Below are 16052 nucleotides of genomic sequence, written 5' to 3'. Positions count from 1 at the left end.
GTCTGCGGACCACGAGAACGAGTGAAGACGCTTGCGGTCGAACACGGGAACAAACAAGTACTTAACGTGACCCTCTGACCCTGAATGGGTTCAAACGGTCAACTTCGTTTACATCAATACCTTTTTAAGTTTTCAACGCCTTCACAATGCTGCTTATAACAGCGCCCTGTTATAAGCAGCATTGTTTACTGTACATATACTAACCAATGTGAATGCATGTAGTCGCCAGTGGTACTCTGTGAGTACCAAGTCCGGGTTGAAGATAACGCAAGATATAGAATTGATCGTATACGGAGTTTTTAAACTATCGATTCGCTGGGAACATATGGATGATAGAATATTATAGAAAAAAGATAGGGGAGGAGGGGTGAAGTGATTAGAGGAATAAACAGACAAACAGACTGAGAGACAGGTGCAGGGAACCTAGTATCCCACTGAAACAATTACTATAAATACTATTGATAATAGGCCTATGGGTACAGGCACGAACATACAGTCAGACAGACACCTGCATGCTTACACAATTTCAAACATTTATCTAAAAATGTGTGAATACATAATCATTAGTGGCGTCTATAATACTAACAGAAGATATTTTTTTTTCAGTTCTTTTTTACGGGTTGCCGATTCGTTTCGTTGTTGTTGCTTTTTTTAGTGCTACATATGTATACTGCTTTTGCTTTTAGAAAAAAAAAATCAACTACAACAGTGAAAACACAATCAAGCTCACCGTGGACGAGAAAAATACATAATTTTGAAGTACGAGTAGGCCGTACATCTATCCACACTGAAAAAGTAGATCATTTTTGAAGGTGTTAATGCTGAATACAGCTAAAGTTTGTCAACGTACTTTCGGCGTTAGAGAGTAGGTAAAAACAAACCGCAACAATGACTATAAAAAGCCGTCAACAGCTAGTTGCTTAATAGCATAATTTTCTTATCCTGGGTCCTACTAATTGATGCAAACTAATGCAAACTAATGCAAACTCAATGTAAACTCAATGCGAACTACTAATTAATGCAAACAAATGCAAAATACTAATCAATGCACACTAATACAAAACGTTAGCGGTGAAAATTAGGGTGAATTACAGCACCTGGAGCCTGTTTCTCTTCCTGGGCCACTTCGATAGTCGTCTCTTTTTGTTTTAAAGAATATTTTATTCTTCATCAATGGAAACATAATATACAAATAAATTGATACAAAAATCCCCGGACCAATTTTATAGTCCTTTTCATCAATGGATGCAAAACTGATACCAAAACTTTACATCGGTTTAACATGTTTTGATACACTCTGGTACATTTTTTTCACAATCAATATACACAATCCATATATAAACATCTCTTCTTTTCTAGTTTTACATTACTAATTCCTCAATCTCTTAACAATTTTTTTCTTTCATTACATAATAAATTCTAATAACTGAATCACTTACCCCAAAAATAATTTCTTTTCAGCTTTCATACAATCCAACCTAAAATATCAATATCCATTGATTGAAGTTTTTTGTTAAAAAACAAAACAAAACAACCCCCCTCAACACCCCCCACTACTCAATACCCCCGTCCATTCTCCCTCTTACTACCCCACCCCATCCCCCCTCCCCCTTCCAAAACCCCCATCACAACAAAACCTCAAAAGCAACTGAAACCTGTGTGTCCTGACTTACATTATAACACTTAATACGAGTGCGTGGAAAAGGCATTTCCTGGTGGATGTGCGGCAGACCATACTCTGTTAAATAAACGCAAAACAAATTCTCAATTCTTTTTCCAGTTTTCCCACTTTTGTAAATGTATTAACAACGTATTACGTATAACTGCTAATTTTTCTTCTTCTAACCTATCCTGCTCTATAGACCTTTTAATGAAATACTCCGTTGGGGGTGTCTTATTTTTCCTTCCTAAAAAAAGCAATTTCTTCACCAAAGTTATAACATGGTTAACTAACTGAGCTTTTCCTTTATCTGGTAGCTCTATACCAAAAAAGATCTCTTCCCAACTCAACTGTTGCAAATCAACATATTCAAAGAAAGTACTACATTTTCCCCAAACTTTCCTTGCAAAATCACATGTATAAAATATATGTTTATACGTCTCTTCCTCTTTATGACAAAAAGAACATAAATTATCATTTACGAACTTAAACTGAAATAATTGATGATTTGTGTACACTATTCCATGCAATAATCTATATTGAAAATCCCTCAAAGCAGAACTCAAAGTGCTACTTCTTATCCTACTAAAAATGTCTCGAAACAGATATCGATCAAGTAAATCCATCCTATCGAAGAATGACTAACGTCATGTTTACTTCAGTACTTGCTACTTCAAGCATCTCACCTCACCAGTCAGCAAAAACTTGGAAAACCATTTTATAGAAATATCATCGAATTCATATTTTTTTGACCAAGCAGATGTTGTTTACATTTTATTTTGCTTTCAAAATTCAGAAAATGTAGAATAGAATGAGGCACAAAAATACGGATTTTAATGATCGATCATTAAGGGCCGAAATACTAATTATGCAAACTCAACTCAAACTCCAAGACACAACGCTATTCTATGTAAAAACCACGTATATCGATTACAAATATTGGAAAATGACACCCCTAAATATTAGGTGTTACAAAAAACATTTCCCACTTTTGATGTTTAATAGTTCAAAAACTATATATCAGATAACGCTGACATTGATATGAGCAATAGCTGAATAGTTTACAATTTTGTTGGAGGCAATTTCAAAATGACAGCATAATTCAGTTTCATTAAATTAAACATTAATTTTTCAGCTAGGTTTCAGATTTTGCTCTATTTTCAACCCTCTGTACAAAACTTTAACTTTGCACAGAAGTCAATTGGTGTGTATGGAAGCAAGGAGGTTCTAGAGAATGGAGTCACAACCGTCTTATTTCCTTTGCTAGATGTTCGAAGCCGCCGCTCAAAAATATTTGAAGCATGTGGCAAACTGGATCTGCCGCTCAGATAGGAAGACAATTGACTCGTGTCTCATTGCATAATCACCAGCCCCTTTCAAAGGAAGATATGTCTTTGTGATGGTAATTACTTTTCGCTATCCCTTCTTATAAAAGGTAGGTGGTACAGACACGAGGATGCGCGAATAGAAATTGAGCAAAAAATGCTGAAATAAAGATGAAAATTACTCGACTGGGCATACCCGGGCACTAATCTGATATATCTATCAATAAAGAATTATACTTGAAGATTATTCCACATTTGTTTCATTTGTGGAAATTAAGCGGAAAAGTGATAAAAGCAGCTTTCCAGGATGGTACAGTTTTAAACATTTTCACATGATACAGCTCTGATTTACACTTTTGCGCAAATTTCTGGACGGAATTGACTTTTGTTTTACATGCTTTATCATTACGTAAAATTTCATTTCATTTAATAAATAAATAAACAAAATATGGCCAACATTATGATAACGTTCAAAATGAATCTTCAGATTGCTCAGCAAGACAGCGGCTTGGAACATCGATCATCAAAGGCACAAGTGCACCTGTGGAATTCTTTTGTACATCAATAGAAATCTGACAACTGTTTGAATAATTGCAGCCAGTTGGAACTCCAATGTATTAAACCTCCTTGACGGAAGTGCGTAGTTGACACCCAGACAATCAATGGTCCTGGACAATGACCAGGATTTGAATGCTACATTATTCATGAGAAATCCCACTATCACAGCTAGTCTTTATTCATTCTGAAATGTGGTGTATGCAAGCACATGGAAACATGTGCTTACTTTTTTCATGTGCATGCATTTCACCCTTTGCTAGGAATTTAAACTAGCAGTGCCCAGGTAATCCATCATGAATAATTAATAAAGCATTCATGTACCTTAGAGCAGAGCTCTGAACAGGTGGTATCCAGGTTCATTGTTCAGGGTCATTGCATGTACATACTCACATACACGTCATTAGTTCCTGTGTAAAGTTCAGGTTTTGTACGGAGGGTTAAAATTTGACCAAAATCTGGAACCTAACTTTGAAATTAATCACGGATTTCATAAAACTGATATAGGTTTTCATATTCAAATCACCTCCAACTAAAATGTACACTATTCAGCTATTACTCATATCAATGACAGTTTTATCCGATATATAGTTTTCGAGCTATTAAGCATCAAGAGTGGGAAATGTTTTTTTTTTTTGTAACACCTAGTACTAATTAATGCAAACCCGAAGATACAACGCTATCCTATATGAAAATCACCTATATCGATTACAAATATCGGAAAATGACACCCGCTGTACAAATGCAAACTCATAACGTTTTCCAATGTTAAAATAACCTAAATCGATTATAAATATCGGGAAATGACACATCGAAACACTTTAGTAATGCAAATTCCAAAACAAAAAGTTTTTCTTCCTGAAAACTACCTACATCAATTACAAATATCTGAAAATAGCACCTCGATATTAAAAAACAAACAAACACGATATTATATATAGGACATGTAAAACCATACTTCCAAAACACTATTATTTTCCTGTATCAAATTTTCACTCTTGCAGAAGCGCAAATTTAATTAGCACTAGACTGAATAACAGTTTCCAGCAAGAGTGGGGTAGTGATGTAGAGGAAATTTTAATTCCCAATGTTAGAACTCTCGAATTTTCAAGCGGGAGCTTTATTTTAAGAAATACTTCCAACACTCCAATGATTCGCAGAGAAATTTTTAAGCAAATTCCGTCGGGCATATCCCAAATTGCCAATTGTTTCTGGAAGATATAATCACATTCCTAGAAATTAAAGATTTTGTACCCATTGCAATAAGAATAAAGTTGGTGATTAATTTTTCATTGCAGCCTCTTAAATGAGCAGCGAAAGAAATACTTAATCAGATATCACAGGAAATACTCAAAATGAAGGTGGATCAATTATTCAATTGTGGAAAGATGGCAGTCCTTCCTAGTTAAACCAAGTTTTAAAGTTAATAAGGAAATATGTTTAGATGACTAATATTTTTTCGACCTTTTCTTAATTCCTACATAACCCTTTTTACAGCCTGTGCCTTATCTGCAACATGTATCCCACTCTCCCCTCATTCTCTTCCTTTCTCTTCTCGCTCTTGTGTCCATATTTCACGTTAATTATTCGACCAAGTAAAGAATATAGGATACATATCATAAACATTTCAAACATGAAACAAAACCAGAATGAACATTACAAAGGAATGCACTGTAGGCCTACTGTATATGTCACACACACAAAAAAAATGAAATAAATGGAGCCAAAATGAGGGTCAGGGGACACAGAAGACATTTACTATTGCCCGTAGACATGTGAATCCACACATGTTGCCCCTAAGAAACATTTAACATTCTTTATTAATCGTTTGAATATATTTCTGTACGTTTTTGCGTTTTTTTAATTTTCTTTGTTGTTGTTGTTGTTTTTTTATTATTATGTTACTCATATTTCTTTCGTTAATTTGTCCAAGGAATTTGTCATCAGCTTTGTGTCCTTCTTACAGTTTCCTCTTACTCTTTGTTTATCCTCTCTCTCTCTCTCTCTCTCTCTCATCTGTCGTCATATTTTCCTTCCTTTTTGTTCACTATATCGTTTATATAAAGCATGTGTTTCTGTACATTCTTCTCTGTTTCTTTTCATCAATCGTATTTCACTCTTATTTACTTTATCATAGTTGTTTGTTTAGACTTAAAGTTACGTGCAACTCTGTATTATTGAAGTAATAACATGAAATATGATTTTAAATTGGACTCCGATAGCCAGAATATGGGTTGTTGAGTAAAATTAACTTACAACTTTCGACTACAGTCCCGCAAACACGTCATGATAGGAAGGTGTCGATCGATTAACAGATCGTGCAACGCAAACTCCCGAGCGCATTAGATCGATTTTCTTTATAATATTGTATCTGATTCCTCCAAATTGCTGCCAATTACTGTGCCGAAACGATGGAATAATAGGTAATATCAATACTGATAATTGACTTATATTTGTATGTTAATACTTTCATGAATGCTTGTTCACAACAATAGGTAAAACAAAATGCACCGGCTAGGAGATTGCTTGACTGATTGATTGATTGATTGATTGTATGAATGATTGATTAATTCTATTCGATTTGAAATTATTTCCACTTTGTGTTCGCTAGTACAAAAACAAACATAACTGACTTACAATGATTATACAATAGCATTTTTCTCCATTTTTTTTGACGTACAAAAAATGATAAAGCACATGAAACTTTTGCAACAGAAGAGCACTTATGTAATCAAAGGAGCCTACGCAGCTTGTATTACCTGCCCCCCCCAAAAAAAAATAATATATCACATCGTTACTTTGATTGAATTGATCTGAATTCATTTCCACTTTGTGTTCACAAGAACAGGAAAAAATGAGTTACAATGATTATGAAAAAAGGAAAAATCTATCTTTTATGTAAAAAAACATAATAATCTCAAAACATGTTCAAATTATAGACGCTTGCAACAAACCGTAAATAACTAGTTTAAGAACCTAAGTGGAGGAGTCTATATCAAAAGCACAGCCAGTTTATTAGATAGGCCCCCGAAAAAAAAAATCCCATCGTAACAGAACCGTGATTTACACAAACAACAACAACAACAGCAAAGTATTCATACTTTAGAAACAAGCCAATAACTATAACAACTGAAACTAAACATGCTAAAGCCCCGCAATGATTACAGAAAATGAGATGGAAGGATACGAAACAGAAGGAATAGATGAGACAACTTAAGATTAGAAGGGAAAGAAGAGATGGAGAGGGGAGCTGATATCGAACAGAAGGATTTAACATTTCAAACATAACATTGTTGTGATATTTGGTTCCTAAATTGTCTCTTAAAATAAATGATAGACTGTCGATGTGTCAAAGTTGAATACAAATTGGTTAGTATATAATATTCTTTGTATGTGGGGTTTTGTTTAACCTGATGTTGTGAACAAACATTGATAAAAGTACTAACATACAAAGGCAACTATTAATATAGCCAATGTGATTTTGATTGTTTTGGTACAGTAATTGTCAGTAATTTGTGGGGAAACAGATTCATTTTAAGACCAACTGCGCTAAGGAGTTTGCATTTCAGAACCTGTTAATCGATAGACATTTTCCTTTCACAAGTTTGCAGTACTGTGATTAGTGGAAAGTTAAAATTTTATTTCCTTCACTATATAACCCATATTCTTGGTATCGGAGTCCAATGTAAAGTCATATTTCAATTCAATAATACAAACAGGGTTGCAAGTAACTTTGAAAATATAAGAAATAAGTATACAAGTAAATCAGAGTGAATCATGATTGATGAAAAGAACCAAGAAAATGTACAGTAATATGTAATATAGGCCTATTATAATACACGACCCCGTGAACAAAAAAAAAAGAAGGAAAATATGGAGAGAGAGAGAGAGAGAGAGAGAGAGAGAGGCGGTGGGAGAGAAAAAGAGGGGAAAGGGAATTCCTAGGAGTGAGAAGGACCCAAAACTGATGACATGAGCACAGCTGTACAAATTTAGAATGAAAGAAATACGAGTCACGTGTAGTTAAGAAAAGCAAAAAGGGAAAATAAAAAAACCCAAAGACGTACGGAAATATATGCATATGATAAGTGAACAAAGAATGAAGGAAAAATGGAGACGAGAGAGAGAGAAAGAAAAATGTAGAGAAAGAGGGGAGAGTGAAAAGACACGTTACAGATAAAGAAGTCACAATCTGTAAAAAAAAAGGCTTATGCAGTAATCAAGAGAAGGACGAAATATAGTCATCTTAACATGTGTCATCTATAACTACAAAACTTAGTTTAACTAGAAAGAACTGCCCTCTTTTCACACTTTTCACAATTAAATGATCCACCTTCGTTTTGGGTATTTTTCTGTGTTATCTTATTAAGCAGGTCTATTTCTTTCGCTGTTCATTCAGAGGCTGCAATGAAAAGGTAATAGAATTCATCACCACTTTTATTCACACAATCTTTGATTTTAAAGTATTTGAATATCTTCCAGAAACAGCTGGGAATTTGTGATTAGCACAACGGAATTTGCATGAAAATTTCCCTGCGAATTATTCCAGTGTTGGAGGTATTTCTTAAAATGAAGCTCCTGCTTGAAAATTCGATAGTGCCAACATTGGGGATTAAAATGTCTTCTATACATCACTGCGCCACTCTTCCTTATAATTTTCATTTAATCTGGCGCTAACTAAATTTTTGCTTCTGCTAGAGTGAGATTTGATGCTTGATTGTACCAACTTTCCATGAAACCTAGGTTGTCAAATATCTAGATTTTTAAAATATTTTGGGGTGTTATTTTCCGATATTTGTAATCGAATCAGGTCGTTTTTACATAGGGTAACGTTGTGTCTTGGAGTTTGCATTAATTAGGATTTCGGGGTGTCATTTTCCGATATTTGTAATCGATTTAACATATAGGTCAGTTTCACATAGGATAACGCTGTCTCTTGGCCTCGGGGTGTCATTTTGCGATATTTAGAATCGATTTAGGTGGTTTTCAATAGGATAGCGTTGTATCTTGGAGTTTGTGTTGAGTTTGCATTAATTAGTATTTCGGGGTGTCATTTTTCGATATTTGTAATCGATATTACGTGGTTTTCACATTAGGATAGCGTTGTGTCTTGGGAAGTTGTGTTGAGTTTGCTTTAATTAGTATTTCGACCTTCAAAGTAATCATTAATCATTCTGTTCTACATTTTCCACATTTTAAAAGCAAAATAAAATCTACGTGACATCTATTTGGTCAAAAAATATCTTAATATTTCAATACAAATGATTTTCCGCGTTTTAGTTGACTGTTGAGATGAGATGCTTGAAGAACTGAAGTAAACGTGACGTTAGTCATTCGTTGATAGGATGGTTTACTTGATCGATATCTGTTTCGAGATGACTAAGTGGCCTACACAGAGCCAGGTCCAGGTGGCTGTAATTCTCCCTAATTTTCACCGCTAACGGTTTGTATTAGTTTGCATTAATTAGTAATTTGCGTTAGTTTGCATTAACTAGAAGTTTGCATTGAGTTTACATTAGTTTGCATCAGTTTGCCTCAGTTTCCATTAGTCTGCGTCAATTAGTAGGACGGGGCATTCGGCTTTACAATGTTGTTTTTGAATGTGGACAGGGAGGTGATACCTCCCTGTCCATATTGAAAAAAAACCATACTTTAATTAGATTTTTTTATGAACAAACAAGTCAGATATCAATTGTGAGGCAATGACAATGTCCTCGTCACATATTACTAATGTGCTTGAGACGGCCATTGCAGTTTTGGAAAATGCAATAAACTTCGATAGTCATAAGCTTTCCATTTTTTAATTTCTGGATTCAACTTCTACCAATATCTGCTTGTTTGGCCTTACTGTTCTACCTAACAATACCACATTATTCGTAACAGATAGTTTATAGCGATGTTAGCACTCCCGAGGGCAAGCCGCCTCACATGGTAATAGTATAGATAAATCTGACTTCAGAGCACTGTAGCTTAAATGGCAGCCGTAACTGGGGGCTTCCAAAGAAGAACAAAAGCACTTTCAATGGGTTATGAGATGAGTCAGGTGCGTTGCAATGTCAGTGCATGAATTATCTTTTGTCAGGCATACTTGAAGCCCCCGGTTAGAAATTACCAGAAAAACAGTACCCAAACCGAATTGGTCTACACGAGTGCCTCACATACTGGCAACCGAGAATTATAGTGAGCATTGATTTCGCATGATATCAAAGAATCTATTCTCCGTATAGAATCTTTTATGACACTCGACATTGCAGGGGTTTATCTGACAGGGGGCTATACCATATACGTGCAGTTTAGGCTGAGTAATGGAAAATCTAACGGAATCGCTGATTCGTTAGCTATTTGAACGAAGCAAGTACAGTAATTAGTCACTTATATACTGTGGAACAATTTATTCCAAACCCTTATACACTGTAGTATAAATGGACGAATAGCAAAATGGAAATAAATGGACGAGTAGCAAAATGGACAATTAGAAATGGTGTGTTTGATTCAAATGTTTATTGCAGACTCTTTATGTCTGGAAAAGTACCAAACATAGCATGTTTGTTAGGCATTATAGATTCAGGAATTCATGCATGCTGTTGGTATGTATATAATAAGACTGGTAGTAGCGCAGATATGTAGCTGTAAAAATTGGTCGAGATGCTTGCATCGGCGGAGAGTATGAAATTTTGTTTCTAGAGGTATTTTGGGGGCGCTGATTTAAAGAAAAAAAATTGCCGGATCCAAGAGACATGACCACTGGGTCGGCCCCCATCCTGAATTCCAATATCATGGCCGCCATGAAGAAACAATTAGGGCTTAAAAATTTTTGTCTTGGCTTCTAAATGACTTGTGGCAATAATATTTCATGCACAAGGGCTTTTGGACATGCTAACTTCAAATTCATGTGACGGATGGATTTGAACTGTCTGACAAACATATCGAAAGGCAGCCATTTTGAATTTCAGTGTGCATGCCGCCTCGACGAAAAGTTGAAAATCCCTATCTTAAGTTCTATTTGACGAATGTCGCTCCGTGCAGGGAAGAATTAATGAGATCTATCGCAGGTGTTGATGATTTGCTTCGACGAAACACAGCGTTCCTGTTATAAATATGCATAGTTCCTCAGTCACAGCAAACCGAACGAGCAGCAGTTCGAAGCCCCTTTCAATACCTTCGGCAGCAATGTGGATAGAGAACACGACACGTGAACAAAAATCAGTTTAAAAAATTTAGGCATACTTCGGATTGTTAACTGTAACATGATACTTAAGTATACACATAAATCGGGTCATGCTTTAGCCAATTACATTTCATAATCAGAAAGATTTCACATTCAAGTTCTAAACTTCCCAAACGAAGCCATTTTGTGCGCAAGGTGGTTGATCGATTTTTTTATGAAGAAAAACTGAAGGGATTTGTTCCCTGCCATATTACCCCCAAGTCCCACACAGGATTTCCACATTTCTTTTGAACGGAGGACTCCATGATATATTCAAACTCTGTAAAAGAGCGGCTTAGAGCACAGTCAAAGACAGTGGAATGTCTGTAAGCATTCAAGAATTGTCATGCAATGAATCTACGAAAAAATTGCACAAAGTGCGAAGAGATTTCGCTCCTTCTCTGAAGGCATATCGAGATAACGAATGCCCAAATGAATTAGAAAAATGGAGATGCGTTCGGATCCGTTGCTAATTTTTAAGAATGGTTCATAACAATAAACCAAGTTTGACGTTCTTTATTTCCAGGAGCTAGTTTCGCAGAGATAAGCTGGAGCAGGTGTTGTTGTTGTTGTTGCTTTTGTTGTTGTTGTTGTTGTTGTTGTTGTTGTTGTTGTTGTTGTTGTTGTTGTTGTTGTTGACATGTTCAAAATAAAAGTCGGCTCCGGCGTATCTCTGCGAATCCCTGTACAGCAGAGCAACAGCCCCGAGCTTTACATGTGTTGCATGATATTCGACGGTCGAAAGGCTTCATTTGAATAAAGAAACGTTACCCGCTTTGGCAAATTACGCATTACTCTACGAGTCGGGATTACCCGTCATTGACAGTAGCATGGGGATGTCAGAGGAGAAGAAACGAGAATCTTTTCTTTTGCCCATGCTCCATGCCGCCGAGAAGTTATGCACTCTACCGCAGGTGTTGATAAATTGCTTTCACCTAAGACAGCACTTCTGTTTAAGTATGCATCATTCCTACAATACAACATCCTAGCCAGCAGCAATGCGCTGCCCCTCCAATATTTTCAGCAGCAATTGTACAATGTGCAAAGAATATAAATCTACATAGGACACACGAAGGAATGTAGTAAAATATGTACTTCTTTAACTGTAAAATGCGACTAAACAGGCAGAAACACGCAATTGCCAAATACCGTACTAAATTCGACAGATTTGATAATTGAGTGTTAAACCCGGCAAACAATATTATGCACTAAATATACGCAAGATTGTTAAATATTACCTTTTTTATGAGATATTAATATTCAGTCCGGAGGTATTAATAACAGCCAGTGAAATGGTAAGGCACCCTCACACCTGAGCGAATTGCCTGAAATGTGACTTGCGATGGCTGGCGAAAGGCATTTTTGGAAAAATCGTTTTCAATGGTAATTGATAGTAAGTCATATCTGCCCTTCGTGTTCGGGTTCGTACACCTTCTGAACTAACAGTTGCGATTATTCAAATTCGCACGGGATTTTTGAACATGTTTAAAATTTCCCGACGAATTGAAAAATCGTCTGTCATTCGCATCTCTTATTTAGTCTGCGGTAATCGTTCGTTTATCGTTCGTGTGCTATTGTCACGCATAGTCCCTCATCGCGCTTTTGCCAAGGTGGACCGATCTCGAAAGAACTCTAAACTAAGCAACACGATGACTAAATATGACTTGCGCATAGAAACGAAGATACTATGAGAAACGTATTTTCGCTTGCCATCTTCTATGCGAAGGGAAACTAAGATTGACTTTTACTAAATTTGAAAGGCGATGCATACACGAAGGCAAATCTAAGAGATACTATGACAAACTATGGATTGCGAAGTATACGAATACGAGCGAATGACCTGACGAAAAAATTGGCGAATGCTGAGCTGCTCTATGTGACCAGCCACTCACCACGCAACTCATATATTTTTATAAACATTCCACCTGAAAGTTTCAAAGATCTTCAGAAAAATGGAAGATGCAGCCCGCCTCAGAGTCCAGTATTTACTGGCAATGGCTCAGAATGATATTATACATCAGCAGCTGAACCTACACCAGTTCATCAGAGGCCGCTTCAGATGGAGACGAGGCTTCAGACGACGTCGTATCTGGAGAAGGACGTAGCTGAACCCTGCCAGAAGAAGGGCTTTTGGAATCTACGACCAGCTGTTGGTTGAGCTCCGAAGAGAAGACCCTTCGACTTTCAAGAAATTTCTCTGCATGCCCCCTGAACTCTACGATGAAATCCTGGAGAGGGTCAGAGGAAGAATCAGGAGGCAGTACACCTGGTACAGGGAGCCGCTGACTCCGTCATTTTGTGTCTGGCACCAAGTACTCCGACATGCAGTATGGGTGGAGGGTGCCTGAAAACGCTCTATCTGTAGTGGCCAGGGAAGTGTGTCAGGCCATATATGTGACGAGTATGCAGATGAAGTCATTACAGCCCCTTCAACCCCTGATGGATGGAAACAGCTTGCTGGAGGTGGATTCTACAAGCGGTGGAATTTTCCCCAATGTGGCAGCTATTGATGGCAAGCATGTGGCCATCAGAAAGCCTCATCTGTCCGGCTCACTATGCTGCAACTACAAGGGCTTTTTAGTATAATCCTGTTGGCTATAGTGGACAGTGACTACAAATTTATCTGGTGCGATGTTGGTGGTATAGGTATGATACAATGGGGGAAAGATGGTAGGGTCGAGTCAATTTAGGGCTACGTCAGATTTGTTATCACCTCACCTCCATTGTTGCTGTTTCAATATATATATATATTTTTTGCTAAAATGATAGCAATTGGGGCAATTCATTACAGTTTTTGCTTGATACCCTTTTTCTTCTTCAAAAACGTGCTTTAAGAATAATTAATAATATTGGACATTTATTTCACGCAAATGATCTTTTGTGTAGAAGCAAAAATCTGAAACTGATTGATTGATTTTATCATTATTATTATCATTATCATTTTATTTGGCAGAAAACGTGCAATACATAATCAATTACAAAGCTCAAAACAATCAATCAATACAATAACACAAAAATACCGTAACACTGAATGCACCTGACAGGGCTGCCAGGCGTTGGGCAAGTTAACTAAATAACTGTAGTCCGCGGACTGCCCTAACCTATATCCCTTCCAGATGCATCCAGCGTTACATATTTATGTGCCACTGATTATCATAAAATATTCATAACTGTACTTTTTAGAATCTCTTGCAAAAAAAAATACAAACTATATAAAAATTTGTTTCATTATAATGTTGGTATTTTTATGTATAAATTTTCAATTGATGAGCTTCCTGACATTATTGCACTTATGTTCATAAGAAATAACTCTTTTCATATCTACCCAACTCGTCATCGTGATGACTGTCACCTTCAACGTACTCGCACAATTTTTGCGAAAAAAAAAAACCATTAATGTTTACAGTGCCAAAAATACTGGAATCTTCCGGCTGATTTTACTGTTTATCTTTGACGTCCTTTAAATGTAAATGTTGCGTAGATGATTTCTCTGGCCGCACTGAAATCTGGACTGACCTGGTCGCTTTTATACTCCCCGAGGAGCGCGCACACACACATACGAGAACGCCTGATCTATATTCTTTTGTCTTCGTTTCCAATCGCACGCCATATCAAACCATTGCTCATTGTTCGTTCGCGTTATCGGGTCATATCAACCCTTCGCTCGCCTTCGGCCGCAATTTACTCAAAGAAGTGAACCGAAAAATCGCTATCCTTCGCATGTCATATTTATCCTTCGCTTACCGTTCGTTAATCATATTTGACTTTAGTTTATAATCGGATGATTTGAAGGCAATTTTATTTGAAATCGTTGAATTCGCGCCCATTTCGTGCGTTTTTCCCATTCGTTCCCCTTCGTCCCCCTACATTCGCTCAGGTGTGAGGGGGCTTTGGGAACTTAATTGGTTTGCACTATACGTAATACTCATGTGGGGGATATAAGTTTATATATTTTCTCTATTTATCTATCACTCTCTATTTATTTGTGAGTGTGTGTTTGTGTGTGAAGTAGAAGATTTATCATAACTATGAGTGAAATGGAAAGCGTACGTGAAAAAAAAATATGTACGAGTCTTTTTCTTCAGAAAATTGTTCAGTCTCAATATAAATAATATAGTATCAATATAAATATTCATGAAACTGTAGTTTAGATATTGCTTATGACTTTCTCCCTTTCTCGAGGGCCTGTATGCTAGAGTGGCCGTTGAGCAGAATACTCACTAGTACGTCCAGTCTCCCAAAGTGTTTTATGGTCATGTCCATGGTACGCTGGACATCTTCCTCCTTGGCCAAGTCGGCCTTGATCGTCAGAACCTAGGCAGAAAATAGTTCACGCAGCATGATCACTCCTTGTTTTACTGCCCAACTGCCAAAGTATGAAACAAGCTTATATATCAATGTAAAGCTTGCAAGAAGATAACATTTTCATGGAGCGTTCACAATTCTTTTTTTTTTCGTGGTTCGTAATTCGAAGATACGCACCTTCTCTTCGTTTTCGGATTTAAGACCTTCCTTTTTTCATCCTCGGATTAACGAGAATTTGGAACAACGAACCTTATTCCTTATTTAATTTTCGGATAAATGAATCTTCGGAATAACGAACCTTATTTCTTTTTTTTTTTTTTGAGTATAGAGCCTTCGGAATAACGAACATAGCCTTTTTACCCACTACATGTCTTTCTCAACTCAGGCCCATAAATGGGCAACTTACAACGCTAGGGAAATAATAATGGCGGGCCCTCTAGTCGATAGAGCAGTGGCAACAGTGAAGAGACTGCCCTGGTTGAATAAGATCAATATCATTATTCTATCATTATCATTGTCTCTATCATCACAAGATAGCTCTGAGAGATCATAATTTATCAAATCAAGTTCCATCCTGGAACCTTAGACTTCCAGTACTTTTCTCAGGATTCTCTGAAATAGCCTACTATAGTACTACTACTGCTACTACCGTACTACTTCTGCTGCTGCTACTACTACTACTACTACTGATGATACTAATACTAATAATAATACTAATTACCATTATTGTTGTTAATATTATTATTACTACTGTCATTCTGATGTGAAAGGCATTTGAAAGCAAATCATTTCGACCTTGTCCTCCGACAAGCCTTTGCTGAGGCACTCTTTGGCAACCTCCTCCAGTCGCTCCTCATTTCGCCCCCCTAGGGCCAGGCTCGCTCCATCCTCGGCAAACTGGACGGCCGTCACAGCCCCGATTCCCGAACTGGCACCTGCAAAATATCCACTGACATCAACTACAAGCTAAACAGTGTTCATAGCCATCACAGAAACATGA

Source organism: Diadema antillarum, unplaced genomic scaffold (assembly GCF_040938485.1).
Source record: "Diadema antillarum isolate AM-2024a unplaced genomic scaffold, OU_Dant_1.0 seq00000298_RagTag, whole genome shotgun sequence".
Taxonomy (NCBI): domain Eukaryota; kingdom Metazoa; phylum Echinodermata; class Echinoidea; order Diadematoida; family Diadematidae; genus Diadema; species Diadema antillarum.
The sequence above is the reverse complement of the archived record's forward strand: the minus strand, read 5'-3'. Positions refer to the sequence as shown.